General features: G+C 44.4%; 1 protein-coding gene and 1 long non-coding RNA gene across 5 annotated transcripts in view; both read left to right on the forward strand.

Annotated features, from left to right (window-relative positions):
* Window positions 1–26893, forward strand: part of DIP2C (disco interacting protein 2 homolog C) — a 435220-nt gene that overhangs the window by 80879 nt on the left and 327448 nt on the right. The window lies entirely within an intron of this gene.
* Window positions 24243–26648, forward strand: LOC118500482. Its single transcript, XR_004903040.1, has 2 exons — window positions 24243–24463; window positions 24580–26648. It is a non-coding gene; the product is annotated as an uncharacterized LOC118500482 (long non-coding RNA).

Below are 26893 nucleotides of genomic sequence, written 5' to 3' on the forward strand. Positions count from 1 at the left end.
AAAAGGATGACATGTTTCTGAATTGAGTTAATTATTACACAGGTGAAATGGTTTTGAAAAGATACTATAGGTGCTTTTGAATTCAGCAAGGAAACTGCTCTTTGTCTTGATTTAGAAAATTGGCTTTGGTACAGTATGTTGCCAGTATTCTGTCAGCCTCGCTGGTGCTGACTGGAATGCACAGGGAGTGAATGTAAAGATGAACTGGATCTTCCCCCTGCTGTTACTTTGTAAAAGAAAAGTTCCGACAGCTGATGGAAAAACCTTCTACCGATTCCCTTCTGGTTCCATCACCAGGAAAAGTTGTTCTCCTGTTAATTTTAGAGATTACTTTTGGGAAGTTCATGTAATGAGAGAAAAGGTCACTGTGCTTGAACAGTGACTTTAATTTAGGTGTTAAATATATTCTAATTGTATTTGTCTTGTGATATTTTTAGCTGTTTTACACTAAATTTGGAGCAGTGAGTCATAACAGCTAAATGTGTCCTTACCTTTCCCTTTTTTGAAGTCATATTACTTTTGTTTATAATATGACTCCAACAGGGAGGAGTGGTGATGGGGGAGATAGGCTCAGGATATGGGGTTAGTTTTCTGTTTTGAATGTGTTAAGATTTTTAGGGGAAGAAGTTAATTATACTTTTAGTAGATATTGTGCTGTACATTAGGTAACTAGTACATTAACTGTGTCACTGTAGTGATAATCATATGAAACCATTATATTTGATACAAGATCTTATGTATGTTGAACCTATTTGTGTCGTTATACAAAAACATAAAGCAAGTTTATTTCCAGAAAGTCTGTTCTGACACCCGGAATCGAAAGTACTAATATATTTTTGAGATGGTTTTTTGCATGTGTGTGCTGGTTTCTTTTTCATATTGTGGGAAGGAGACATAGGAGGATTACATCAGATTTGCTGGCGAGCATTTGTGTAAATTTCAGTGATGACCTGAGGATTTGGGCTTCATCCCCATAGTGTCCATCAGCTGTGAGCCCAGCATCCTTCTCTGGACCACTCACCCTATGGGGTTGTATGCAGAGCCATTGTCACCACTGTAGGTTTGCATATCTTAGTGAGAAGGGCACAGATGGCTCGATAAACCCATTTTGGCTGCAGAATGCTGAGAATCTTAGATTTTAGGTTTTCCCTTGTCCATTTTGTGGATTATGAGTTATGATTCTTGTCTGAGAGGAGGTCCTGAGTCTTCGTTGAAACAGTGGCCACAGTGTTACTCGTGAAAGTGGAGATGTTCTTACGTGATATCTGCCATAGGGGTACAGGGTTTGAAACGTCATCTTCAGGTCTGAACTGAAACCTGCCGTGGGGATTGGTGTCGTCAGATCCTGGCACGTTTGCATGGACTGCTGACTCTTTGGATGTGTCCTGGCAGTAGTCTCACCTATGTTTTTCTCTTAGCTCAGTGAATTATTAACTACTTTCTAAGGGCAGAATGGTCAGCCTGGTTTAAGGTAAAACCTTCCTATGTCTGAGTTGTGCAGGACGATTCTAACTGTGAGGTCTTCAAGGCCTCCTGGACGGAGCAGGAGAGATGAAGACATTCTGGGGCTTCAGAAACGTAATGACAGACTCGAGTGCCTCTCCCCTGGGATGGGAGAGCCCGATGACAGTAAACAGGATGTGCTGTGGCCTGCTCCATGCTTGGCCGGCCCCGCACCAGGCATGGCGACAGTCTCAGGAAACACAAGTCTGTCATGAATTGTCACTACTCAGAGCAGAACTTGTATGTGTGGGAGAGTGCGGCAGTAGTTCTGGCATGTTGTGCATATAGGAACGTGGTAGTTTGGTTTTTTGGTTTTTGTTTTTTATGTGTTCTGGTGGCCTGTCAAGTAATTGCTGAAAAATATCTTCAGTCTCCAGGCTGATTCATGTTGATAAAGCTCTTCAGCTTTATGGAGGCAAACCTGATGATTTGACAGGTAAGCACTCCCTCTGGTTTCTGAGGTTAGAGAAACATTATTCCAGAACAATCTTTGGGTTTTGTTATTCTTGGGTGGGGGATAGCAAGGAGTTCCTGATTGGTGGGGCACTCGTCCAAATTAATGAGAATTTAAAATCCCTGTGGAGAAGTGTGGTGGGCAGTGGAGCATTCCCTGTCTGAGGGTGGTGGCAGCCGGTCCCTCCCAGAGGCACGGACGGAGTCTGCTGGTCTCAAGGGGGCTCTGCTGAGTGATGGAGCGTGCCAGCTGGTAAGGGGTTCTTCGTTGGCTGATACCCTCCAGCTGATCTGCAGAGGGGCTGGTTTGACGTGGCACTTCCAGCCTTACCAACGTAGAATTTACTCTGAAGACACAACTGAGACATTGGTTTACATGTATTCATTCTACATTTATTGATGCTCCCCAGTGCCAGACACTGCGGCAGGCTCCTGGGTTCCATTTAGGAAGATGCTTACGTCCTACATGACAGCATGGAGCTGGGGGCACTTGGAGAGAGTTGTGGGAACGGGAAGTGGAGTGATTGACTTTTCATGGCAGGTGCAGAAGTGGGGACCTTTGAGGTGAGCCCAGAAAGACAAGTGTGTAGAAACAGTGCTTAGAGGAGGTGCTGTAATGCCTGTGGCTTGAGGCTTTGAGCCATTTTGTAGTATTTTGTCTTTTGTCTTGTTTGATGGAGGACATCTTCCCTTTGCTGGACTTATCTGTCTACCTCCCTACCTACCTGTCTATGGATAGATAGATATACATATATATGTAGATATAGAGATATTGCTTTCTAAGCTTCCTTATTTAGTTTTGGTTATGTTGGTATTACAGAAATTCCCAAGACACATTTTTATTGCATGATCACCATGTTACTTCTGTGGCTAGATAAAGGACCTGCAGTGTTGGTGAACTGTTGAGTTAGCAGTTTTGAAGGCATCAGTATCCAAAACAGAGGCGGGCGACGTGAAGGAAAAGGCATGCCGCGCTTTAGCAGCATTGGTTCTGTGATCTAGATTAGAGATTTGATTGGATAACAGCCTTGGCATTCACATCCAAAATGGGGAAAATGAACTTTCCTGGCTTGGTATTTCTGCTGAAAATTTGCCTCAAGAACAGTGTTGTATAAATAACAGTTTATGTTTTTAGACCAATGCTAAAGGCAGGACATCAGTCGATCTTATTATCTGTAGTGATGTTATGTGTTTTTGGTGAGGAGTTTAGACTTTATTAGATTTCTCAGGAAATCCTGAGTGGCAGACTAAAGAATGGTCCAGGATAATCTGGTGAAATTAATAAATTTGGATTCTCATGATTTTTCTGAGGAAAGCCAGTCATTGGGATAGTTTAGAATCCAGTTGTGCTGCCTCAGTTTCCCATTTTCAGAGGAAAACTTAGCTTGGATGTGAAATGTTCGATGTTTGAATCCTGATAACTGATGATGTTGGAGTTATAACTCTGCACCAAGGCAGGGAGGTTATGTCTCCCAGGTAACATCAGTGCTGGGAGGTCTCCTGTGAGAAGAGAGGACTGACCCCCGGCGCACACACACGCACTCCAGCTGCCCCAGTCCTCACCATATGTAGATGCCTCAGGTGTGCGGAGATCTCTCCTTGATGCTTAAACCTCTTGTATTATCTTAAACAGTTTCATTGTGTATGGCTTCTGATTTGCCTGCGCTTTGTAGACTTTTGAGATACTGATGGCCTTTTCTTGAACTCTTGCTTTTGTAAGACACTGATATTGAGAATGTGTAGGAAAAGTAGCAATCCAACAATTTTATTGAGAAAACCCAGAATCTATGGGTTTTCTGCTTATAAGTGCAAATTTATTTTTTTCTCCCCCTCAAGTTTTGGTACCACTGCTCCCTAATTGGTCAACAGTAAATCTTTGGCCAAGTGCTAGGTGAACCTCCCACATGAACTAAAGTGTTTATCTTTTTTCTTTATACACTATATGTGTGTATATGGGACAGTAGAATTGAGAAAACTGTTTTGTGAAGAAAATTCATCTCTGTAATTCTGGAGAAATAAATCTTTTTTTCTGAATAGTTACTTTAAAAAGAAAGAAGTAACCCCAAACTATTAAACTTCTTATAAGTAAGTGGCTGTTTTATTGTATGAGAAGATTTAGAGTATTAAAGTTGAAAGCTCTTTATATTTGATTTAACATTTTTGGGGGTGTGCATTCTGGCTAGTGTGGTTGGAACATTATTCCATAACTGAAAGGTTGTGGGTTCGATTTCTGGTCAGGGCACAGGCCTGGGTTGCGGGTCCAGTCCCCGGTCCGGGTACGTAGGACCCCTGGTCTGAGGCAACCAATTGATGTTTCTCACATCGATGTTTCTCTTCTTTCCTCTCTTCCTTCCTTTCTCTCTAAAAAGGCATTGAAAAAATGTCCTTGAATGAGGATAAAAAATAAAAAATAAAAAAATTTTCGGGGGTGTACATCTTCACGTTTGCTTGTGTGCAAGTGTTGTGTGTGAGGGTGTTGTTTGTGCACAGATGTTACCTGTGTGCATCTGTGTATGTTTCTGTGTGTTAGTGTGTGCACACATGTATATTCTCCACAACAACACACAGCTCTGGAAACATGTTGAGTGCTCAGTATTTATTGGTTGGTGATTTTTTAAAAGTCACATTGGTTGACATTTTCATGGCAATTTTGTTACGTGTTATTGTCATGTGATTAAATTTAGGTTCTAAATTTAAATGGAAAATTACCAAAGACATAATTTTTACTTAGCATCAGTGTCAGTAGAGTCATTCCCCCTGCCGCCGCCCCCCCCCCCCCCCCCGAGAGGTCTATGATCTGGCCCCCAGAACCTGTGAATGTCACCATACCTCAGAGAAGGGACTTAGCAGATGTGACTAAATTAAGGATCTTGAGATGGAAAGACATCAGGACAGTTTTGTGGCCCCGTGCAATCACAGGGCCCTGGGGAGAGGGAAGAGGAGGGTCAGTCGGAGAGGGAGGTGTGACGTTGGCAGAGGTCCCAGCACCTGAGAAGCTGAGAAGGATGAGGGAAGGGTCTGTGGGAGCCTCAGGAGGAAGCAGCCCCACCTGACCCTGAGCTTAGCTTAGTGAGACTGCCCAGCTCCGGAGTGGAAAGAGAATAAATGTGTGGGGCAGGAAGCCACCAAATTGGTAATTTGTTACAGCAGCAATTGATACAGCGTTTCTGTTCTTTTCTTCTGAGTCTTTTAAAAATGGTTATAGGTCTTTCCTGTGCCTTAAATTGTAATGAGAGGTGGTTTGTGGGATAGGCATTTAAACGATTGGGATATCTTTGCCCCAATCACTGGGGGAAAAATGCTTGCTAACCAAGCTCACTCAGGTCAAGCTTCTCTCCTTCCCAGCCCTTGAACTCGCAACCAGCATGCAGCCTCTTGTCAGGGCCCTCCCAGGACACGCTGGCACCGGGTAACCCTTTCCTGACCTGCGTCTGGCTGGGCCGCTTCCCTCCCACTCCCCCCAGCAGGCCCCACCAGGCTTGCCCACTCCTGCCTGTGAGACACAGTCTCTGTCTCCCCCTCAGCTGCAAGCAGGCTTTGGGGCACAGCGCTCATTCTTCCTACTGTGGTTGTCTCCTCCTGCTGCCACAATAATTCCTCCGAATGCAGTCCATCCTCACCATGTTCAGATTGGTTTTTCTGTGCCGTGCAGTTTCCATCAGGCAACAGCCAACGTGCCAGGAAGACACCCTTGCCATCACCTGCCTTCCACGGGGGCCCTCTTTCCACCCAGGTCTGGAAGCATAGTTTGTTTTCCAGCATCATTCAGGTGGACATGAAATAAAAACGTTGTAGTTCTAAAAGAGAGGGTGTCTATGTGAGCTTATAAAATAGTTTGAGAGCGTTTCTGTTTTTCTCCCATGCATTTTACATCTAAAATGGGAATGGTGATTTTTGAAGCCTGGTTGCATTTTTAAACTATTGTGTTGTAAACCTGAGCGTAGCTTTATTTTTGATGTTTTTGCATTAGCTGGAAATTTACTGAATCTTTGGAGTGGTAATAATGACGCTAGTTTTAATGTGTATGACTTTTTTTCTTTAATGAAGCAACCAAACTGTTGTAACTTAAAACCCATGTAGCGTATAAAGCAGGTGATTGGCTGAAAAAAAGCCAGCTGTTTGCCTGTGCTTACTTCACTTCTTGGTGTGGTCAAGAGAAAAGAAAACCAAGTCGCTAAGTTGATTCAGGGCCCAAGAAGGCTGGGCAGCCCTCCAGCAGTGCGCTCTCCCGTGTGGTATGGAACGTGCCGTGAGTCCTGGTGAAGCTGGGTCATCGCACAGGAAAGTCGCACCTGAGCAGGGGGTTTGTTTCTAAGGAGTGTTGGAAAACTTTGTTCAGTTTATCAACACCCTGTAGAAAGGGCTGAGATGAGCCTGGGTCCCACTGTCAGCCCGACTCAGTCGTAGAGCAGCCTGACTGTGTGCGGCCGTGTTCGCTTGCCAGTGCTGGCACCCGTCCTGGGGGCTTCACTGTTCGTCATGCTCACCGGAGGTCCCACGTGTGAAAGCCCTTTCAGGGTGGAAGGAGCGAGGGAGCTGCTGGGACCATGGCCGGTGTGTCCTCTCTGATGAGTCATCTCCAGGCTCGAGGCCATTCCTCTCATTAGCAGCACTTCCCCCAGGCTGGAAAGGAGGCAGTGGGGAGACTGTGCCAAAACTCACCTATGAAATAATCTTACTGTTCTGCGGGAAGTGTAGTCAGGGGAGGCAGGGAGAGGACCAGGAGAAGCCTACGGTCAGCAAGGCCTCCGGGTGTGGGGATGCTGTGGCAGGTGGGTGAAGCGGGTCCCTGGAATCGAGTGGCCTGTGTACACAGAGAGCCCCATCCAGGTGTGTCTGCCAGCTCAGGCTTCTGTAACAAAATACCCAGGACTGGGCCTTAAACAACAGGCATTCCTTTCTCACAGCCTGGAGCCTGGAAGTTTGAGATCAAGGTGCCAGCATGGTGGGGTTCCAGGTTCATAGGTGGGGTCTTCTTCTGTGTCCTCACATGGAGGAAGGGGCGGGGTCTCTGGGGTCTCTTTAATAAGGGTGCTAACCCCATCATGGGAGCTCCACCCTCATGACCTCATCACCCCATCAAGGCCCCGCCTCCTATCACCATCACACTGGGGGGTTAGATTTCAACACAGGAACTTGGGGAATATACACCCATTCAGTCCACAGCACAGGGCATCTGTCCCTTGTCTCTGAGCAGAGTGTGCTTGCCCCTGTGGCCTCGGCTCCATCAGGTCCCTCGGGTGACACAGTTTCTCCCCAATCTTGCAGCACCTTAGAGACAGAATTCATGAACTTTTACTGCTTTTCATGGCTGCTGCTCCTTTCAAGTGTTACTCCTTTCCTACAGTAGTGAGTCCTGGAGTAAAGAGAAATCAGACTTTGCCGGGTCCTGGATCGCAATGCTGGGGCTGGCCCCATGGCAGGGGGCAGGAGGTGGGCTGGACCCTGGACCTGAAGCTGTGACCACTGATTTACATGTCTTTTAAAAAAAGATTTTATTTATTTATTTTTAGAGGGGGGAAGGGGAGGGAGAAAGAGAGGGAGAAAAATATTGATGTGTGAGAGAAGCATGGATCAGTTGCCTCTAGCACAGCCATACTGGGAATCTGGCTTGTAGCCCAGGTATGTGTCCTGACTGGGAATTGGAACTGGTGATTTTTTGGTTTGTGATATGATGCCCAACCCACTGAATCACACCGATCAGGGCTCATTCACGTGTCTTGATCCTTATCACAGCCCTTGGAAACATGGCGGGGTGCACGGTTGCATTTACTCCTTTTTACAGGTGACAACATGACCTCAGAGAGGTCAGGGAAGTGGGTAGCACAGTCGGGAGCAGCAGCCCCGTGGCTCGGCTGCCCTGAGATGTCACAGACGCAGGGTGCTTCCACCGCTGTGGAGTGTTCGCATGGACAGTGCCGAGCTACACGTCAGAGATTCCCACACCGTACAGGGAGACACGACCCGAGGTCTCCTGACTCATGTCCACAGTGCTTGCATCAGTCCAGTTACCCTGGGTGTGTGCACAGACACTTGAAACCTTTGAAAAGCTTGACCTGAGCTCCTTCCACTTCTTATGTCTCCCCCTCATCTTCAAACAGCTGCAGGTCTGCCTGTCACCTATGGGGAACCTGGGGGTCCATCTCAGTTGGTACCTTCCCCTCAGCCTACACATCTTGAGAGATGGACCAGATTCATCCACTGGGGCACTGTCACAGGCTCTTGGTGCTACCACGTGCCTGGCAGAAATGATATATCCCCAGAAAAGTCTCATTGTGGTATCCCTACTAAAATTCTGAAACGTTTGATATTCCTGTGCATGTCATCGAACTGGAATGTCCTGGTCAGTATTCAATTACTTAAATATGCAGCCCACCTTTAGTGTTGGCTGTAAGCAACATTCCCAGGTTCATCTGAGCGTGTTTTACTACGGAACCCAAAATACCAGAGTAAAGTTGTCAGATGACGAAAGGCAGGAAGTTGGTTCTGTTTATCTAGACCTCCGGTGTCCACACTGACGCTGACTGGTGGTGACGCTCAGTGGGTGCTAACTGAGAATTCCTTCCAGGTTTTCTCCTGTTGGCAAGTCCCCTCCCCACCCGTCAACAGTCTCACGTTCCCATTTGGGCACTGGCTCGCTCTGGTCTGCCTCCTCCGGGATTTCTTGTCCTGCACTGAAACTGTCCGCTCCAATGCTGATCTCAGAAGATACTGCTTTCTACTTCAGCTCTTCCTCCTGGGTGTTGGGGTTGATGAAAGTCTGAGACAAGCAGGTTTAGTTTAGGCAAGTCGTGGACACTCAGATTGGGGTGTGACGTTAAGGGCTTACAGCCCACCTGAGGCACAGACCGTCACTGAAGATAATCACGGTGCTCCGGGCATGTTGCTCCTCCCTACATCTGCATCATTTCATGTAGTTTTGTAGTCTTCACACACTGCGTAGTTTTGTAGCCTTCACAAACTGCGTTACTGCCAGTTTTCCAGTGAGGAAAGGGAGTCCAAAGAGAGGAAGCATCACAAGCAAGGTCATGCAGCCACTAAAGAGCACAATTAAGCAGTCTGCATTGGGGTTCCCGATGGGCTCTGCTGTGTCTCTCAGAGATTCATAGAGGGTGAGTCTGCAGCTTTTCTGTTACTGAGTGTGCTGACGAGTACCTTCCCCTTCCCAGTAATCCCTTTCATACTTCAGCAACTGTTCGTCCTTTGAATCAAACAGTTCCCTTTTGTTTCTACTGACTACTTCAGTTCTACACCTTGTGCTGCACACCTTTGTTAGGGAAGAGGCCAGCACTGCCTTTGCAGCCCCGTGCAGAGGACACACACCCTGAGAGTGGAGCAGACGGGATCGCAGCCATTCTTGGCTGCCCTTTCGTACTAATGCATGTGGCAGCACCTGGTAACACCCCACAGCAGGTCTTAGGAAAGTACCTCTACTGAGAACAAGTTTTGGCTGATGGGTGGTGACTTTGAGTTTCCCATGTGTCCCAACTGAGCTGGAGGTGGGGGCAGGGGCAGGGGGTGGCATGGATGGTGAGGCAAATCGGGTGTGCTGTCTCCCTACATGGTGTTGTTTTTGCATTAAAAAGTTTAATCATGCTTAAAAACATAAAAAAAAAAACCCATCAGCCTCTTTTCACCTCAGAGACCAGAGGACGACCATACCACATCTGGACTCGCACAAAAAGGCCCCTCCCCGGGAGAGGAGGGCGGGAGAGTGCTGGAGTGTGTGTACAGAGGTGCCTCCCTGCCCAGTCGCAGCGTTCACAGTCATTGGTGAAAAGTTCATGTTTAGAATGAACTGACAGAAACTTTATGGATTTTTCTCCTTAAAAAATTCTGAAAAGTTTTGAGTACTTATAGTGATACAAGTTGTTTACTTTTACTAGAGTCTCATATTTGGATTCTAAAGATACACGGAACATTCTGTGTAAAGTCCGTGGGATCAAAAGCCAGATATACTGAAATCATCTTGCAGATTTGTTTGGTGACGGTGATAAGAGGGAAGTGGTTAGAAATAAGTTGTGTGAGGAATACTTCTTCTTGTGTTTTGGTGGACACTGGCCACTACTTGGCTTTTTTCCTGTGTGAAGGCAAGACAGACATTTCGGTGACCCACACTCTGGGGTATTCTCCCTTTGCTGTAAAACATGTGTTCTGTGGGTTCTGAAAGCTCAGACCAAGTGTGTGTAGATGATGTCTCGTCTGTTCACATAAATGCTGGTTAACAAACACTGTACTGTAGATGCTTAAAGCTGGATACCCCTTTTATTATACATCAGGGAGAAATAAGTGTTTTGTGCTAGGGACTTTAAAAATGATCTTAGCTTTTTTCCTGAAATAAAATAACTAATTATTTATTGGACTTTCATGTGTTCCAGGGGAACAAGGAACTAGATTACTCTCTGTGTGCAAATGAAAACATTTGTTAAAATGGTTGAAGCTGAGTTCACCTGATCTCCTTTTGGAAGATTAGTTTTGAATTTGGTTATTCAGTAAACTATATTTTGGTTAGTTTACCAGAGTTTCTTAACATTTCTTTTATTTCTTTCACTTGCATTTCATGCTTAGAATCTAAATGTGTTGTTCTGACACTTGTGACTTTTATATTCCTTTAGTATTTGTAAGCCCAGGAGATACGAGAAGACAGATGGGAGGTGGGTGGTGAGGGGGTTAGAGCCCTGGGGTTAGATTCTTGCTTTGCCCTTAGTTGACATTGAATTTTGGGCGAGTGACTTAGGGCTCTATGGCCCTTGGTTGTCAAATGAGAGCCTGGTTAGGCGACTTGGGAGATTCCTGCAGCCCCTTTCAGGCCACCATTTCACCTTGCCCTTGGTTACCCGACTTTCATTACTGACCTACTGATTCACAGTCCACTGTGCAGCTGGTCGGGGATGAGTGACCCACAGATTCATGGTTCCTTCCTTTACTGTAAGGCCAGTGGTAGGTTGTTCTTTGACATAGTTTGGTCTATTACTGTTCCCTCTAGTTCCCACTATTACTACTGTTCCCACTGTGATCTTAATCATTCTGCGGTTTGGGATTGATCTGTAATAAGGAAGAGATGGCCCACCAGATCTGCATCTAAATGTCTCACAGATAATAGGAGGTCTGCGTTTGGACAAGTTGATGTGTCTGATTCCTGTACCTTCTGCGTTTGCTGGGTACCGTGTTCACAGGGGACATCTTACTGAGTCCTCCACCCACTCTGTCTGCCCGCTTGGCTAACTCTAACCATTGCAGTGAAGGGCCACTTCTTCAGTATCCGAGGAAGAGACAGTGGTGTCTCCCCCAAACTAGCGGGAGATGGCATTTATTCTGTCCTCCGGCAGAGCGACATCAGGATCAGGGATTCTGGCTTTCTGAACTCAGTTCACAACCAAGAGAGGTGGTGGTTTATGGAATCTGTTTGGGTTGACTTGTTCCTTCTTTGCTATTTTATATTTGGGGTCCTGGTGTCACATGGCCTTAGCCACTTAAGTTTAGGAAACTAAGATGAGGGATCCACATTTGTCTGAAGCAGAAACTTCCATGGCATTGGAAGGTATCCCTGGGTAGCCCACAGTGGGGTTATTGCCTAGTTTGGACAGGAAGGCAAATACCCACTGGCTTTTGTCTCCCCAGCAGTGGTTTAAAATAAACTGTGTGAATTCACTCATGGTGTAGAAGGTGCCTGCAGCCCATCCTGGTGTGGCATCAGGCATCAGGCTCAGCTTCATGTGCTGTCACGTGTAGACATCAAATGAAGACTCTTACACTGTGGTCCTCACACTGAAGAGAATAAAAAAACACAAGCTGGCTGTAGCATGGGCTCCCTTTGAAGCCCCATGCCCTTCATTGCTTTGGATTTGAGAAATGAGGGACTTCATTGAGAAGGATGTGTGATCACAGCGGGCCCGGGATTGGGGGGACTGGACACAAGGGGTCTCCTGGCAGGAGGGAATGAGGGACTCCGGGGCTGGTGTTCTACCAACAATGATTCCCCATGGGGCCTGAGTGAGATGTCGAGTTATTTCCCACAGGGAACGTGTGTCATACTTATGTCTGCTTTGTGAGGGTGGCCATTTGGGTTCAGGGAGACAAAGTCCATATTGTGGTCTTTTATTGATATAAAGCTTGAACCAAAGGGTTAGTGCTCAATTTAGGGGTCTTGTAGGAAGGCGGGGCTGTTGACTTCAGCTGTCCTGTGGGGATAAGGGGAAGATGGGGCAGAGGCTGGTGCCAGTGTGTACCTCCTGGAGTGTGTCTTCCAGGTTTTTTTTTTTAATGGAAGAACTAAACTCTTTACTCAGGTTGATTCATGGGGACTTGTCTGGAAGGTCATAGTGGAGTTTCCCTCAGGGGTGACTGGATATCAGATTAGCTTTATTTAGCCAGGACTTGCCTGCGGGCACTGAGAGTGTCCAGAGGAGGATGCCTCCTGCCCTGAGTGGTGACAGAGATGGAGGCGGATGGTGCTTCGGTGAGTTGGGGGGCTGTGCAGACCTGCTGGAGCCCGGCTGGAGGAGGAGAGCCTTGTAGGCAGGCTGCGTAGGGGAGGGAGCGATTGCCCTCCGGGAGATAGGGTGGGTCCCACGCTCAGTCCTAACTACGTGCTTCTTCCTTGTGTTTATATATAGGAAGGGGAGAATTTGAGGTCAGTCAGTACCTTATGGGTGTAAGTTCTGCCCTAATGTCATGCCAGCTGTTGTCAGTAATATCATTTATATTCTTCTATCCTTAGGCTTATTTGGTATAAAAATATGAAGGGACAGAAATAGTTCAAGGGCACTTAAAAGCTTACATAATGGTGAATAGGCCTAGTTTTATGATGTTTCATATATTAGAAATGATCAGGAAACAAATTCATTTCACTAGTTTAAAAGATCTATGCTATTCCCAGTTTCTGGCAAACATTGATCATTGGTTGATACCTAGTGAGAATGCATAACGTTCCCATAACTAATACTGTTTGCCTCTGTGTGCCTCATTCACTGGGTGTCTGCTGCCCAAACCCTGTGTATGGCCTGGGAGGGAGTGCACACTGGACCTCGTGGCCACGAGGAAGCCCGCAGGTCACTGCAGGGAAATAACCACGTAGGAGTGTTTGCTTTTACGTGCTGTTTGCTTGTTTATTGTTCACATGCTTTACTGTCATGTCCTCTGTTAGTCTGTGAACTCATCACAGGTGGTTCCTTTGTGTCTTCATGGTGGTGATGGCCAGCAAGACCTGGCACACCTGCAGGTGGAGGTGACCAACAAGGACTTCAGACGGCTCTGTGACTCCACTCACACCTCCACTGAGTCCCCTATGTTGGTTCAGTTCAGAGTGTGATATTTCTTTCCACCCAGAGTTTAATCTTCCAAGGAGAAACCATCTCATTCAGCTGTATAGTGCCTAAAGAAAATTATTTATAATAGTTGAATAAATGTCTCTAAAACAAATGGGTGAATGAATAGTATATCTCATAAGGAGGAAAATTTAATACCAACCATAACATGATTTTAATGGACTTGTTAAAGGCAAGCATATACACTAATACAATAAATTCCACTTAAAAGAAACAAGGGTATTTTGTTTGTGACCTTTGTTTCCATAGAGCTGTTGCTTGTACCTCAGCAGTGCTCACCCCACTAGGGAAGGTGTTATCTCTTCTGGCAGGCAGGGGCACTGAGGAGAGATGTTCTGTGTGCATGTGACTGGTGGCCAGTGCGGCGCCTGTGACCTGGGCTCCTGGACCTTACACTTGTGCCCTTTCAACATTAGCAGGTACCAGTATTTCATTCTGGTTAAACATAAGTTATTGTCCCTTCTAATCAATGCAGTCTAGTCAGTTAATTTGTTTAAGGTGTCAAAAAATTATTGCTTTTAGATTCCTATTTCTACCATAAATAGTAATTTATTTAAAAGTTATTTAAGATTTATTTATTAGTTATTTAAAAGTTTACATCATGCCCTATTCTAAAAGGAGCCAAGGAGGATGCTAACTTATTTCATTGTTCAGTTTTCTGTCCTGGGCACACAGGATGCTGCCTACCCTCCGTGCAGGGGGTTCTGGTGCCAGACACTGACGATGTCACACATGCCTCTACCAAAAGTCCTTCAGCTCTGCTGCAGAAAGTAGCCCTGTTGTGCATTTTACTCCAGTTAATCACATCGTTCAGAAAACGTTGGTTCCTGTGTGTGTGCCAGGCCCTAGGTTGACCTGGGAGTTCAAGGGCGAATGGCAGAGTCCTCTCACAGATTGTGCCTCTAGTGAGTCGACCAAGGAGATGACCAAAATGCAGTGCAGTAGAGGCCGTGTAATGGAAGGTGTGTGTACTCGGGTTTCACTGCTTCTTCAGGGATTGCATTTAGGCAGCATCCCGGGCACTGTGTAACTGTCCTCTCCTTAATCCTTTAGATGAGGGGGAGATGAGATGAAAATTAGAGTTTAAGGACCTTGCCCGGGGCATTTAGACCACAAGGAAGAGCCATTTGAGTTATCTTAGATTCTTGACCCAGGTGATGGGAGCTCTGACTTTGCTAGAGAAGGTTGGAGGTTATGGGTGGAGGGTCACAGGCCTCCCCCCGTCCCCTAAGATGGTCGTCAGCTGATCCTCTGAGAGAGGGGAGTGGGGTGGGGGAGAGAGAGAGAGAGACTTCCTTGAACAGCAGAACCAAACAGCACATTCCAGGGTCAAAGCTCAAGATATGAGGAGAGAGTGGGGTGTACTGTGAATGAGAGAAGGTGGATTCTGGGCTAGGCATCTTGAGTAGTGATGGCAAGTGGTCGGGAGTGGCTCCTGCTGGGGACAGCAAGGATGAGATGTATGGGTAGTTGGACTTTATCCTCTAAATGGGGAACATTTAAATGGTTTAAGCCAGACAGATAGCAGTTGAGTTTCACTGAAGAAAGATGTTGATGATGGATCAACTTAGTGGTCCTGAAGAGTAGACTTGTGAAGTAAACTAGGCTGGAGATGATAAGGCCAGACACAAGGTAGTGAGTTTGGAGAGGACGGGATGGCTGAGAGATCATTAGAAGGTGAAATTAATGGAACTGTGGTGATTTGATGTCTTAGAAAGGAATAGTGAAAACCTAAGACTGATTTTTTTATTTTTCAATTTGGCACAATTGGTTGGATGATAGTATTTTCCAACAATGAAGGTAAGAGGAAGGCAGGATTTGGGGGAGGCAATGAAGGAAATAATGAGTTTTGTTTGGGGGGAAGTTGTTTGAGATTGAGGGGGCATCTCAAGTAGAGGTGAGACAGGTTAGTAAGCCAGGACAAGCAAAATAGGGAAACTGAGACAGATAGTTAAACAGGCAGTTTGCAGCCATCCGAGAGTAAATCGCAAAATCATATCTTCCCTAACCAAGAACACTTAAGAGTAAATGGTTTAACACTTCTCCCTAACCAGACAGTAAATAGCTTAAACCAGCCTGCTCAGGGAGACAGGTAACAGAAATTCAGTCAGTGTCATTTGCCAACCACACCCAAAGACAGATGAAGTTAAGGGAATACATCTCATTTTGGCGCATCAGCATAAAGATGATGAATCTTCTATTGAGATCCTCCCCTAACATCTCTCCTAAACTCCCAGCCTTTTTTTTAAAAGGAATTTATTTATTTACTTTTAGAGAAAGGGGAGGGGAGGGAGAAAGAGAGGGAGAGAAACAATAGTGTGCAAGTGATACATTAATCAGTTGCATCTGGCACACCCCTAGCAGGGGAGCTGTCCCGCAACCCAGGCAGGTGCCCTGACCAGAAATTGAACCTGTGACCCTTTGGCTCACAGGCTGGCACTCAATCCATTGAGCCACACCAGCCAGGGTGGCTCCTGGCCTTTAAAACCCCTAAAAACCAAGGTTCCAGAGCACATGCCCTCCCTCCTGGGAGCACACCCCACACCTTTCCCTCTCTCCATCTTATTCCCCCACAGATGCGCGTCTCCTAAACTATAAGGGACCCAGCGAGACTTGCAACCAGGGAGCAATGGGCAGCGGCAACTTCCGGGCTAACCTCCTGAACCTGTCCTCAAGCTCCCTTTCCTCTGACTTCTTGGTGAGCTGAGGCAGCTCAGCATAGGCCCATTTTCCCACCTAATCCCTCTACTGTTGCTTCTCTCCTAAGCCCTTCCTTGTTTCACTGTCCCAGCTTTAATAAACTTAACTGTAAAGTCACCTGGACTTGTGTTGTGAAGTCTTTCTACATGAAGTCAAGGACCCACACACTACTGGCTGGCCCTAGGCAGACCTGCTCAGGCCAGATCCCCTTTCTGGTAACAGAAATACCCAGTGGGATATGTGGACGAGGCGACCAGCATGGAAGAGGGTGCTATTCAATTATGGCGGGCAAACAACATATATCAGGTCAGTAGGAAAGCATCATTTTCATATTGGCACCCTAGACGTGGGTGTCTTTGGGCTTGGAAGATGGAGACTTTCGAGTTCTCAGGGTAGAGGTAGGCCAAGACAAGGGTCAGCCACCCAGGTGGAGTTGTTGAATGAGGGAGGGCAAGGGGTGGAAACCTAGATGAACACAAGATTAACTAAGAAGGAAAATCAGCAACAAATGGAAACTCTTAGAGTTCCAAGTAAATATGGGATTGAAGGTTACACAAAACCACGAATCCAAGTTGTGTTTAGATGTTTCCATGATTTATAGGTACATGTGAGGGGAGAGGAGCCAGTCAGCTTTCAGATCATGATTCTGTTAATGGTACCCTAGGTTCTTGCTGTCTCCCAGAATAGAAATCATCATCAGAGACTGCTGTAGAGCCTGGTGTATTGGCCAGGAATTGACCTGTCTCCCTATGGCAGGTAAGAATTCTACTATTGAACTACCTGGGTTCTTGGGAACTCCTGAGATGGAATCAAGAGAGTTCACCACAAAAACAGAGTTTAGGCAAGAAGTTTATTAAAAAAGCTTGTGCATGTCCTGACCAATGTGACTGAATTGGTTGGGCAAAGTCCCACAAAGCAAAACGTCACTTGTTCGATTCCTGATTGGGGCACATGCCTGGCTGTGGGTTAGGTCCCCAGTCAGGGCACGTGTGAGAGGCAACTGATCGATGTCTCTCTCCCTTTCTTCCTCCCTCCCTTCCCTTTCTCTGAAAATACATATGTAAATAAATAAGTAAAAAACAAACAAAAAAGAAAAACCAAAACCTTGTGTGTCCATGTAAGAGAAACAATATCTGAAGATAAAAAAGGTGTGGCACCCAAACAAAAGCTGAGTGACAGTTTTGAGTTGAGGCTGGAACGATGACATCTAAATGTGACGTCTAAGTAGGTAGAGGTGGGGACTCTTTGGTGCCTGGGCAGTATAACTACATGCTTTTTCATGTGTGGCATGTCTCATTAGCATGCTAAATCTCCCCCCAGGGGAGTGTTTTTCTTTTTTAATGAGGGTAAGGTAATACCCTCCGCATTCACTCTGAGGCTCAATCTCAAATATGTTAGAGTGGAGAGGGTCTGTCCACTGATGAAGCTGCTCCCTGCGGCTGCTAGTGCTGACTGGGTGCAGGCTTTGAAGAGCAACCTACAGAAATCCAGTCTTATCTAGGAGAGGCTCAGCCTGTGTCATTCTCCTCTGAGGGATTTTATCTTCCTTAATCTTAAGGGGTAAGGGCTGAAGTTCTTTTCTTCTGAAGCTACTTCCTGCTGAGAGAGGCTGAACCCAGGCTTGATGAAGAGGTGGGTATGATCTTGAGTCTGGGGTCTCAGTAGTTAAGATTGGCTGAAACTCCTGTGTGACTGCCAGCTTTACATGGAACTGTTGAAGCCTGGAAACACAAACTTTATAAGAAGCTAAAGAGGCAAGGACCAAATAATAGCAGGAGTAGAAAGGCCATCAGGGGCCCTAGAAGGGGAAGGAACCAGGTCAGCAAGGCAGGTAACCTTTAATGGTTTCCCAGATCAGACCTGGATTACCAGAGTACATTCTTTTCAACCAGGTAGTCGGACTTCTTCGAGCCTACGTTATGTCATCTAGCTGTAGTCTGCAATCACAGTGCTCCGAGAGGCTCAGCCTGTCTTAGTTCCACATGACTTAATTGGAGCTATTTTTTCCATGGTGTTTATTCTGAAGCTTGTCAATGCAAGAGTTGGGGGACAAAGCTGAAAATTTTTAGAATTATTATTGTAATAGTTAGAACTTATGAAGAGCTTTGAATTGCATATAGTCATTGTTTTGCTTTATTTTCCCCCAGATGTATTCCTAAGTGTTGCTAATTATGATATTTAAATTGCTGGGTTAACAATACCCTTTTTAAGCAAACATCTGACTGATAAATTTTGTCTAATGAGTTCCCTTCATGACCATAAAAATGATTGGCTCTATCCCGGTTGTACCTGCAGCTCTGGTTTATTTGGTTTTCACTGCTGTATAGTATTCTACATGTGAGCATACCATTATTCAGCCATTTTCGTACTGATGGGCATTAAGCTTATTTGGGGGAGGTGTCTATTCGAGGCTTCAATTTTTCAGGATTTCCTTTCAGAATATAAGCATGTTATAATGAGATAACATTATCTGCCATTGAACCAACATGAACTCTGATTACAGCCACACAAAAAGACATTTTAGTTATAATATACATAGAACCATTTTCTTATAGTCAAATATCCACAAATGTAAAGCCTAAAGTCATCCAAATGCTCATCAGATCTTAAATTTGTAACATATTTTGCTAATGTTTCTGCCAATTTAGTAGGTTTTTCAGAAATATGAGAATTTGAAGTTACTCATTTAGAACAGAAACTGCATTTTCTTAATACCCCCAGATATATGGCCATGAGTGTTGTTTTCTTCTTTTTATATGTCCACTGTGTTCTTCACTTCAAGTGTGAAGTTATATTTGAATATCGTTTTCCACCTCTACTTGTAGATGGGCACAAATGAAATGTAAAAATCTATTGCATGAGAAGATTCACCACGTACGGGACACACTTTCATATGAAGCACATTGCTGCAGATCCAGTTCAGGTGCTTTCTGTGGGGCGACTTAGTGACGTTTCACTTAAGGCCCCGGTAGCCTGGAGAGTTTATTAAAAACTGAGTGGGTTTCTGACGAAGGTCCCAGCTTCATTGTCCTGATGTCCTTAAATGTTGGGGCAGGTGAGTGAGGAATATGTAGGATGTTCTAGATTTTCTTTTTATTCCTAGAGTTTTTCCTTGACATTTCCCATGTTTCTATTTCATGGGCTTAGTGCTTCTATCTAACTTCAGGTAGATAGATGGAAAGGGAAATTTTATTCTGTCACTAGCATGACTTTATGTACAAGTCTCAAGTCAACTGGGATTTGGCAGCTTCTGTGCAAATTGATGGTGTTCTTTATTTTTGAGAATAATTCAAATGTTGTTATTTGTCCTGCAAATGACAAGTGTCTGCTGATACTGTGGCGAAAAAAGGCATGAATCTGGTGTTAAAAGATGCAGGGGTGGGTGCGGGAGGTTAGTTTACAAACTGTACAATAATGGAAGCGTGTCTGTGTCAGCTGTGATAAAGGAAGCTAATTATTTTGGTTTTAGTGATAAAATTCATGGAATCCGTGTTGCGGTGTTGACCTCCACAAGTGAAAGGTAATAATGGACACTTTGTTCAGCTCCGACCTAACCATTCTTGGACTAATTTTGTGGGTCTCTTGGGAAGCGCAGAGTAGGGAGGGATTCCATGACTCAGGTGTAATTAATGTGCAGAGAGGGAGGAAGGTTGCAGGTCCTGGCAGATCCAGGAGGTCAAATTGAGGCTGTTTCCTTGCCACTCCGCAGGTTCTGCCTGTGTGTAGTGACTGTAAAAATTGGACTTTCCTCAAGTGATTGCAGAAAGTGGGAGCCAATTCTGGTCACTGAACCCCAGGAATGGAATTGCCAGGGGCTGGGGCTTCCAACCCAGTGAGCCTTTGCGCTGGGAATGGGAGGTTTCTGGAAGACGGCTGTGTCCAGACAAGGTTGAACAGGGAAAGGAAGGATGGCCTTGGTTTTCCACCACCCCTCTTCCTCAGGATCCCAGCAGGTGCAGAGGGGCCCCTGCCTGCTCAAAGGGTGTCCTGTGGGCACTGCTCCAAGAAAGAGTAGCAGTGCTGACTACATCTCTTGCCCCTTCGGGGACACTGAATGTTTTCTCCATTGTTTTTTTTAATCTTCAGCTGAGGACATGAGTATTGATTTTTAGAGAGAGGGAAAGGGAGGGAGAGAGAGAAGGATAGAAACATGGATGTGAGAAACATTGATTAGTTGCCTCTTGTTCATGCCCTAACTAGGGACTGAGCCTGAAACCTAGTCATGTGCCCTGACCGAGAATCGAACCCACAACCTTTTGGTTTTCGGGACAATGCCCCAACCAAATGAGCCACACCAGCCAGGGTGGTTATCTCCCTTTTTAAATCCATATTCCTAAAGGGACCAGATTCTCGAGTGTTATAAGGTTGTCATCCCTTTAGCCCCGTTTATCAACCACATGTGAAAAGCCAGGCACAATAATTTGTATTCATACCTGGTGTTTAACTCACTAGAAATAGTTCCACCTCTCTCTCAACTATTTACAAAGTTAATTCTTCATAGAATGAGGGTGTCATATTGGACATAAGATACAACCTGTGAAAAGACCATTGGTTTGGAACCATATTATTTTACATTTTTGTTACCATATTTTTTGGACCTGAACTTTAAAGGTTTATAGTTAAATAAGGAGATATCTGAAGTCTTTCCTAGCTCAAAGAATTTTATGAATTTTGTTTTAGGCCACTTGAGCTGGCAGGAATAGGTTACATAAGGAACAATTCCAGAAATGTTGGGTGCTCTGCCATTAACTCTTTGGGCCGAATGTGTGATTTTCCCTGGTGGTCCTTTAGAAAGGGACAACATTCTGCATATATACATTCTGGTCTCTTTGTTACTGAAATGTGACCACACCGTGCAGGTTTTCCACAGGGTGGTCAGCGTGTCATTCTGCACTGTTTATGATGGTGAGATGAAGAGGATTTGGTAGACTAATGTTCCAATAGTGTTAGCTGGGGCATGTTGGTGTACACGTATATTCCTGTCTTTAGGCGGGACGATTTCCTCTCTAATAAAAGCTTCATCAAAATGATTGCTGTCAGATATTTGATTCTCATTTTGGTAGTAGAGTTTCCAGGTTCCTCCTTCTATTTTTAATTTGATTTCTAGTACGCTGAAGGCAAGGAAATGGAAATAGCCCATCTAACTCACAGGGCCTGAATTTTGCAATAGTAACAGACGATGGGCTCCTTCTGGCTCTGCATTTGTTTAAAGACTGTAGTAAACTCTTCTCCTGGTTGATTAGGACGAGTTCTCCTGTTTAATCTCAATGAGAGGGAATCAAAGCTGGTACGTGTGTTGTTTGATGCACCATATGCCGCAGAGTCATCATCAAAGCCCTTCATTGAGTGCCTTGGCTAAAAGGAGTTACAGGGCCTTTCGTCACCTGAGGGTCGTCATCAAAGGAGGAGGATCAGTGTGGGCGTTAATAATTCCAGCCTTTCCGGAGATGACTAACAGAGCTGTGTGTTTCTAAGAACCTTGTATTTTAAGTCGCAGTTTATCCCACTTGAGGCAATGTTCTGTTTTAGATCCTTTTTTGCACCATGCACTAGTTTTATATCTTCCCCCCATAATTACCTTTTTTTTGCCCTTGGCCCCAACATTTGAGTTTTCTTCCTATTGGACTCGAGAAGCCATCTGGTGTGAGGTCTTCATGTGGTGGGTCTCGGGCCAGCACCCTGGTGCCCAGTTTACTGCCTCTCCATGTGGTTTATGAAGTTCTCCTCAGGACTGACTGTTTAGAGAGTGTTTGATTTTCCTGTAGATCAGACAGCTTGTTAGGGCCATTCTGCTGGTACAGAAACCACCCTCAGTTGGTCACCTCTTGTATTGCACCTTCAAGGTATTTATTATTTAGTTAGTGTTGGTCTAACTATTCTTAATCTGAGGATAGTTTATGTTATAATTTAATTAAAAGGTTTTCAGCCCTGGCTAGTGGCTCAGGTGGCTGGAGCTTTGTCCTGTACACCGAAAGGTTGTAGGTTTGATTTCTGGTTGGGGCTCGTACAGGAGGCAACTGATTGATGATGTTTCTCTCTTATAGCAATGTTTCTGTCTTTTTTTTCTCTCTCTCTCCACCCCCCCCCCATCCCCCTCACTAAAATCAGTAAGCATATCTTCCGGTGAGGATTTAAACAAAAAGGCTTTCAGTAGTTCTTTATTGTATCACTCTGTTGTTAAATTGTTGGAGTTTCCTTGGGAAACTTACTTTGAAATGACCTGCTTTCCCCCTCCATGTGTTCAGGTGTTATGTGTGTATTTGCCTGGGAGCTGTTGCAGAGTTTATCTGCTTTAGAATTGAGCTGTTTATACCTCCTTATAAGAAGCATAATGTCATATAGAGAATTACTAGTTTGTTTTTGCTTCCAGATAAAATTATTTCTTTTTCCCACAAAGAGACATTTACTAAAGTAAGTAGTAAGCTATAATATGCCCAGAATAAAACATGGATCAATAGACAGAATAGAGTCCAGAAATAGATCCACACAATATGGCCATTGATTTTTGACAAGATGAAAAGCAATTCAGTGGAAAATGGATCATCTTTTCCACAAATGGTGCTGGAAGGATTATGCATCCATATGCAAAAAAAGGAAAAACACCTTACAGAAAAGTTAACTCTAAGTGACTGTGCATTAAGTGTAAAATGTAAAAGTATAAAACTTCTGGGGGAAAAACATAAAAGAAACTCTTCTGTAACTGAGGTTAGGCAAAACATTAGATATGACACCATGATTCATAAAAGGAAAAAGGTCAGTGGAGTTCATCAGAATGAAAACTTCTGCTTTGCAAGAGATACTGCTGAGGAAAATGCAGAGACAAACTATACCCTGGGAAAAATATTTACAAATCACATCTCCGAGAAAGGACTGGTATGTAGAATCGCTCAATTGATAGTTATGGCCCAGCAGAAGTAAGGCCTGCTTCAGTGTGGTAGGTAGGGTAATAATATGGGTGTAATAATTTATAGTTTTAATTTGAACATTTCACCTAAAATGTCATATGGTGTGCTTCAGTGTGATATTGTTGTGTTATAGAATTACACGCTTATGATTTTGTAATAAGAGACTTTGCAATAAAAGGGGCGTTATTTGTGCTAGATCCTATATTCTGGAATATATATATATATATATATATATATATATATATATATCCCCAAAATCTAATACTAAGAAAACAAACAACCTCATTTAAAAGTGGGCAAAAGATTTAAACAGGTACTTTATTGAAAAGGATATAAGAATGGCAAATAAGCACATGAAATATTCAACATGACTGCTCCTCCTGAAATGCAAATTATAACCACAATGAGATGCTTTTAACATCGATTAGAATGGTTGACATAAAAAACACTGACGATACCATGTGCTGGTGAGGATGGGAGCAACTGGAATTCTTGTATATCACTGGTGGGAAATCAGAAAGTGCAGCCACTCTGGGAATCAGCTTTAAAAAGTAAACACAGGCTTAGCAGTTGACCCAGCAGCCAGGCCCTTGGTATTACCTTCAGAGAAGTGAAAGCTGATGTTCAACAAAAGTCTGTACTCAATGTTTACAGCAGCTCTATTCTTACTTGCCCCACACCGGTGAATAAATGAGCAAACGATGGTGTGTCCATACCATGGAATACTGCTCAGCAGTAAAAACAAACAAATTATTGATATCCACAGCAACTTAGATGTTCTTCACTGGCATTATGCTGAGTACAAGAAGCCAGTCTCAAATATAACACTCTGTAAAATTCCACTTATGTAACATTCTGGAAAAGACAAAACCTTAAGAATGAAGACCAGATTGATGGTTGTGGAAGTCACCTCAACTCTCTATTTTTATGAGCTTAGCTTTTTAAGATTCTGCATAAAATTGAGAACATAAGATATTAAACTTTCTCTGGCTTATTTTACTTAGCACAATACTCTCAAGGTCCACCCCTGTCATCACAAATGGCAGAATTTCTTTTTTAATAGCTGAATAATGTGTGTGTGTGTTTGTACATGACATCTTTATTCATTCACATCAATGCACATTTAGGCTGTGTCCACATCTTGGCTATTGTAAATGATGTTGCAGTGAACATGGCAGTGCAGGTATTTTGAGATCCCCTTTTCATTTCCTTTGGATAAATGCTGAGAAGTGAAATTGCTAGATCCTATGGCAGTTCAATTTTTAGTGTTTTGAGGGACCCATATACTGTTTTCCACAGTGGCTGCACCAATTTACATTCCCACCAGGAGTGCACAAGGGTTTCCTTTCCCCACATCCTCGCCAACACTTGTTATCTTTTGTGTTTTTGATTATAGCCATTCTGACAGGTATGAGAAGATACTTCATTGTGGTGTGGATTTGCATTTCCCTAATTATCCTCTTTTGCACCTCTGGGTTTAGTCTGTTTTCCCTGATACTAGAGCCTTTGAGATAACATCTCAAAGAGAGTTAATCAGTGATTTTTGTAGAAGTGTATGTGTGTTCATTCATTTTTGTAAATCCTCCAGGCAGATTTATGTATGTAACTGTGATGGCAGACACTGCTCACTGCACCAGTTGTGAGTTCGGAATTGACAGGGGTCACTGTGTTTTATCCCTGTAGCCCAGGAGGTAGTTAGTGTCACCATCCCCACTTTACTGACAGGAAATTAAAGCAGAGGGTTGAGTAATTTGTCTAAAGTCCCACCATCAGCAGAGACCAGGCCCTGGCCCTAAAATTCACGCTCTTAGCCATTCCATGGCCCAGAGGGTGTGGGTTTTTCCTGCTTCTAGGCAGCATGTTATTATGGTTTGTGGAGCAGGACCAAGATGCATGTTTAATGGATAAGCCCATATTACTCTTTTGAGACCCAAATATTCCCTGGAACATTGGCTGGACTGTTGAACAAAGGTAAGCACAAATATTCTGCTAGATGTGTGAACATTTGTATTTCATCAGATTCCTGAAAATGTTTTTCAAAGTGGAAATTCCACTTGTAAAAAATCTGTTTACTAAATATGCTATAAACAGGAACAGGTGTTTCTGGGTTCTAGTTTGAAATTTGTTTAGAGCCACACAGGTAAATGAGCGTCAAGTGTAGGAGCGTAGCGTAGTGGTTCAGCATCAGTGGTGAATCACAAGGACAGGCTCCAGTCCCCCCGGGTATTGGAAGTGTGCATGGACACAGTCCCCACACACGCTTTCCAGAAACTTTTCTCTACCTGTTAAATAAAGGAAGCCTAACACAGTAGAGTTCCTTTTCTCTCCACACATTTTGAAAATTAGGTAGAAACTTAGAAATGATCGAAGGAAAAACTATTTATCCTCATGTGTATGTCAATAATAATGAGCCTTAACTCCAAAAACAGAGTCACTTCTACCAGATATCTGTGTTTTTTATCCCATTACCTTTCTTGGTTTTGAGGGTGTAATCTCTTCCAGGCCCTTTGGGTTTCTTCAAAAGACTGTTTCCTGGCTGAGCAAACTACCTTTCCCTTTTATAGGGTAGTTAGGAATGTTTGATGGAAAACAACCAAAACCCACCCACACTCCCAAATTTTACTGTGGTGATTAAGTGTCTTTAAGTGTTGATCAAGTACATTCTTTCAGAGTCACAGTTTTGTCACATTGGGTCTTGCAGTTAGTGTTATAAAGTCCCCTGATCACCATATTATACCATATCCCTCAGTTTTTAATGGGATTTGTACCTTGGAGATGCATTTGCAAAAGCCCAGAGTGGGTCAGGGTGGCACTGGTATAGAAGTACCTTGTTCAATCCGCTTCCTGGTCCCTGTGAACAACACTAGGTTTGGTTCCCTGCTGCAATTTAGCGAGCTGTCAGAGCTTTAGGCAGTGAAGCTCTGGTTTGTGAAGCTGCTATGGCTGTGCATCTTGGTTTTATAGAATTATTCTCTCTAGGATTATTAGAAATGAAAGTGCTCGAGAGGCATTTGCTATTTGCTGAACATAATTTATGACCAGTTCTTCAGGAACATTTCTGATGCTGAGTACCTCCCTGTGTTCTGCATCCATGCTCCTTGGTTCTGTTCACATTTAGATTGAAAATTTCTTTAAGGGAGGATTTCTTCTTATTCTTGTCCTAAATCCTGGCATTGTCTGAAGTCCTAAGGAGATGCTTATCTATCCTCCCCCTTCTCAGGTTCTCTGTGGCCTTGGACCCATTTGGGCCATTATAACAGAACACCACAGCCTGGGGGCTTCTAAACAATAGACAGACGGTCCATTTCTCAGTCTGGAGGATGGGAGTCCAAGGTTAAGGCGTGGGCAGATTCAGTGTCTCGTGAGATCCTGCTTCCTGGTTTACAGAGGGGTCTTCTCACTGTGACCTCACATGGAGGAAGGTGCGAGGGGGCCCTGGGGTCTTTTCTAAGGGCGCTAATCGCATCATGGGGGCTCCACCCTCATGAACTCCTCACCTCTCCAGATCCTTACCTCGTAGCACCATCACATTGGGCGTTAGGTTTCAACCATAAGTTTTGCGGGGACACAGGCATTCTGACCATAACATCCTTACCCCGTGAAGCCTTCCTTACCTGAGCTGGATGCACTAGGTCTGAATGGGTGAACCACCATTTTGTTTGTTGCCCTACCTGGACTCACCTGTATGTGCTGTGTGTTCCCTGTTGGCTTACCTGGCAGGACTGTGTTGACAGCACAGTGCTTTGGGAGAAAGTAGATTCTTAACAACATTGAGAAATGACAAATGGCCCACCATCCGACCTTTCTGGAGGTAGAAGACTGCGGCCTGAGCCTTATTTACAGAGAGCTCCCTGAGAACCCACATCAGAAGAGTCCAGATCCTTCAGACACATGGTTCTGAGTCCCCTTCAGCTCCCTTGTGCTGGATTTTGATGTTGGCGTCACAATTTACAGGAAACCGTGGATTCTAGCAGCTTCTGGTTCTCTTGGGGGAGGGGGAGTGTA

The sequence above is a fragment of the Phyllostomus discolor genome, chromosome 1 (genome assembly GCF_004126475.2).
Source record: "Phyllostomus discolor isolate MPI-MPIP mPhyDis1 chromosome 1, mPhyDis1.pri.v3, whole genome shotgun sequence".
NCBI classification, from domain to species: Eukaryota; Metazoa; Chordata; class Mammalia; order Chiroptera; family Phyllostomidae; genus Phyllostomus; species Phyllostomus discolor.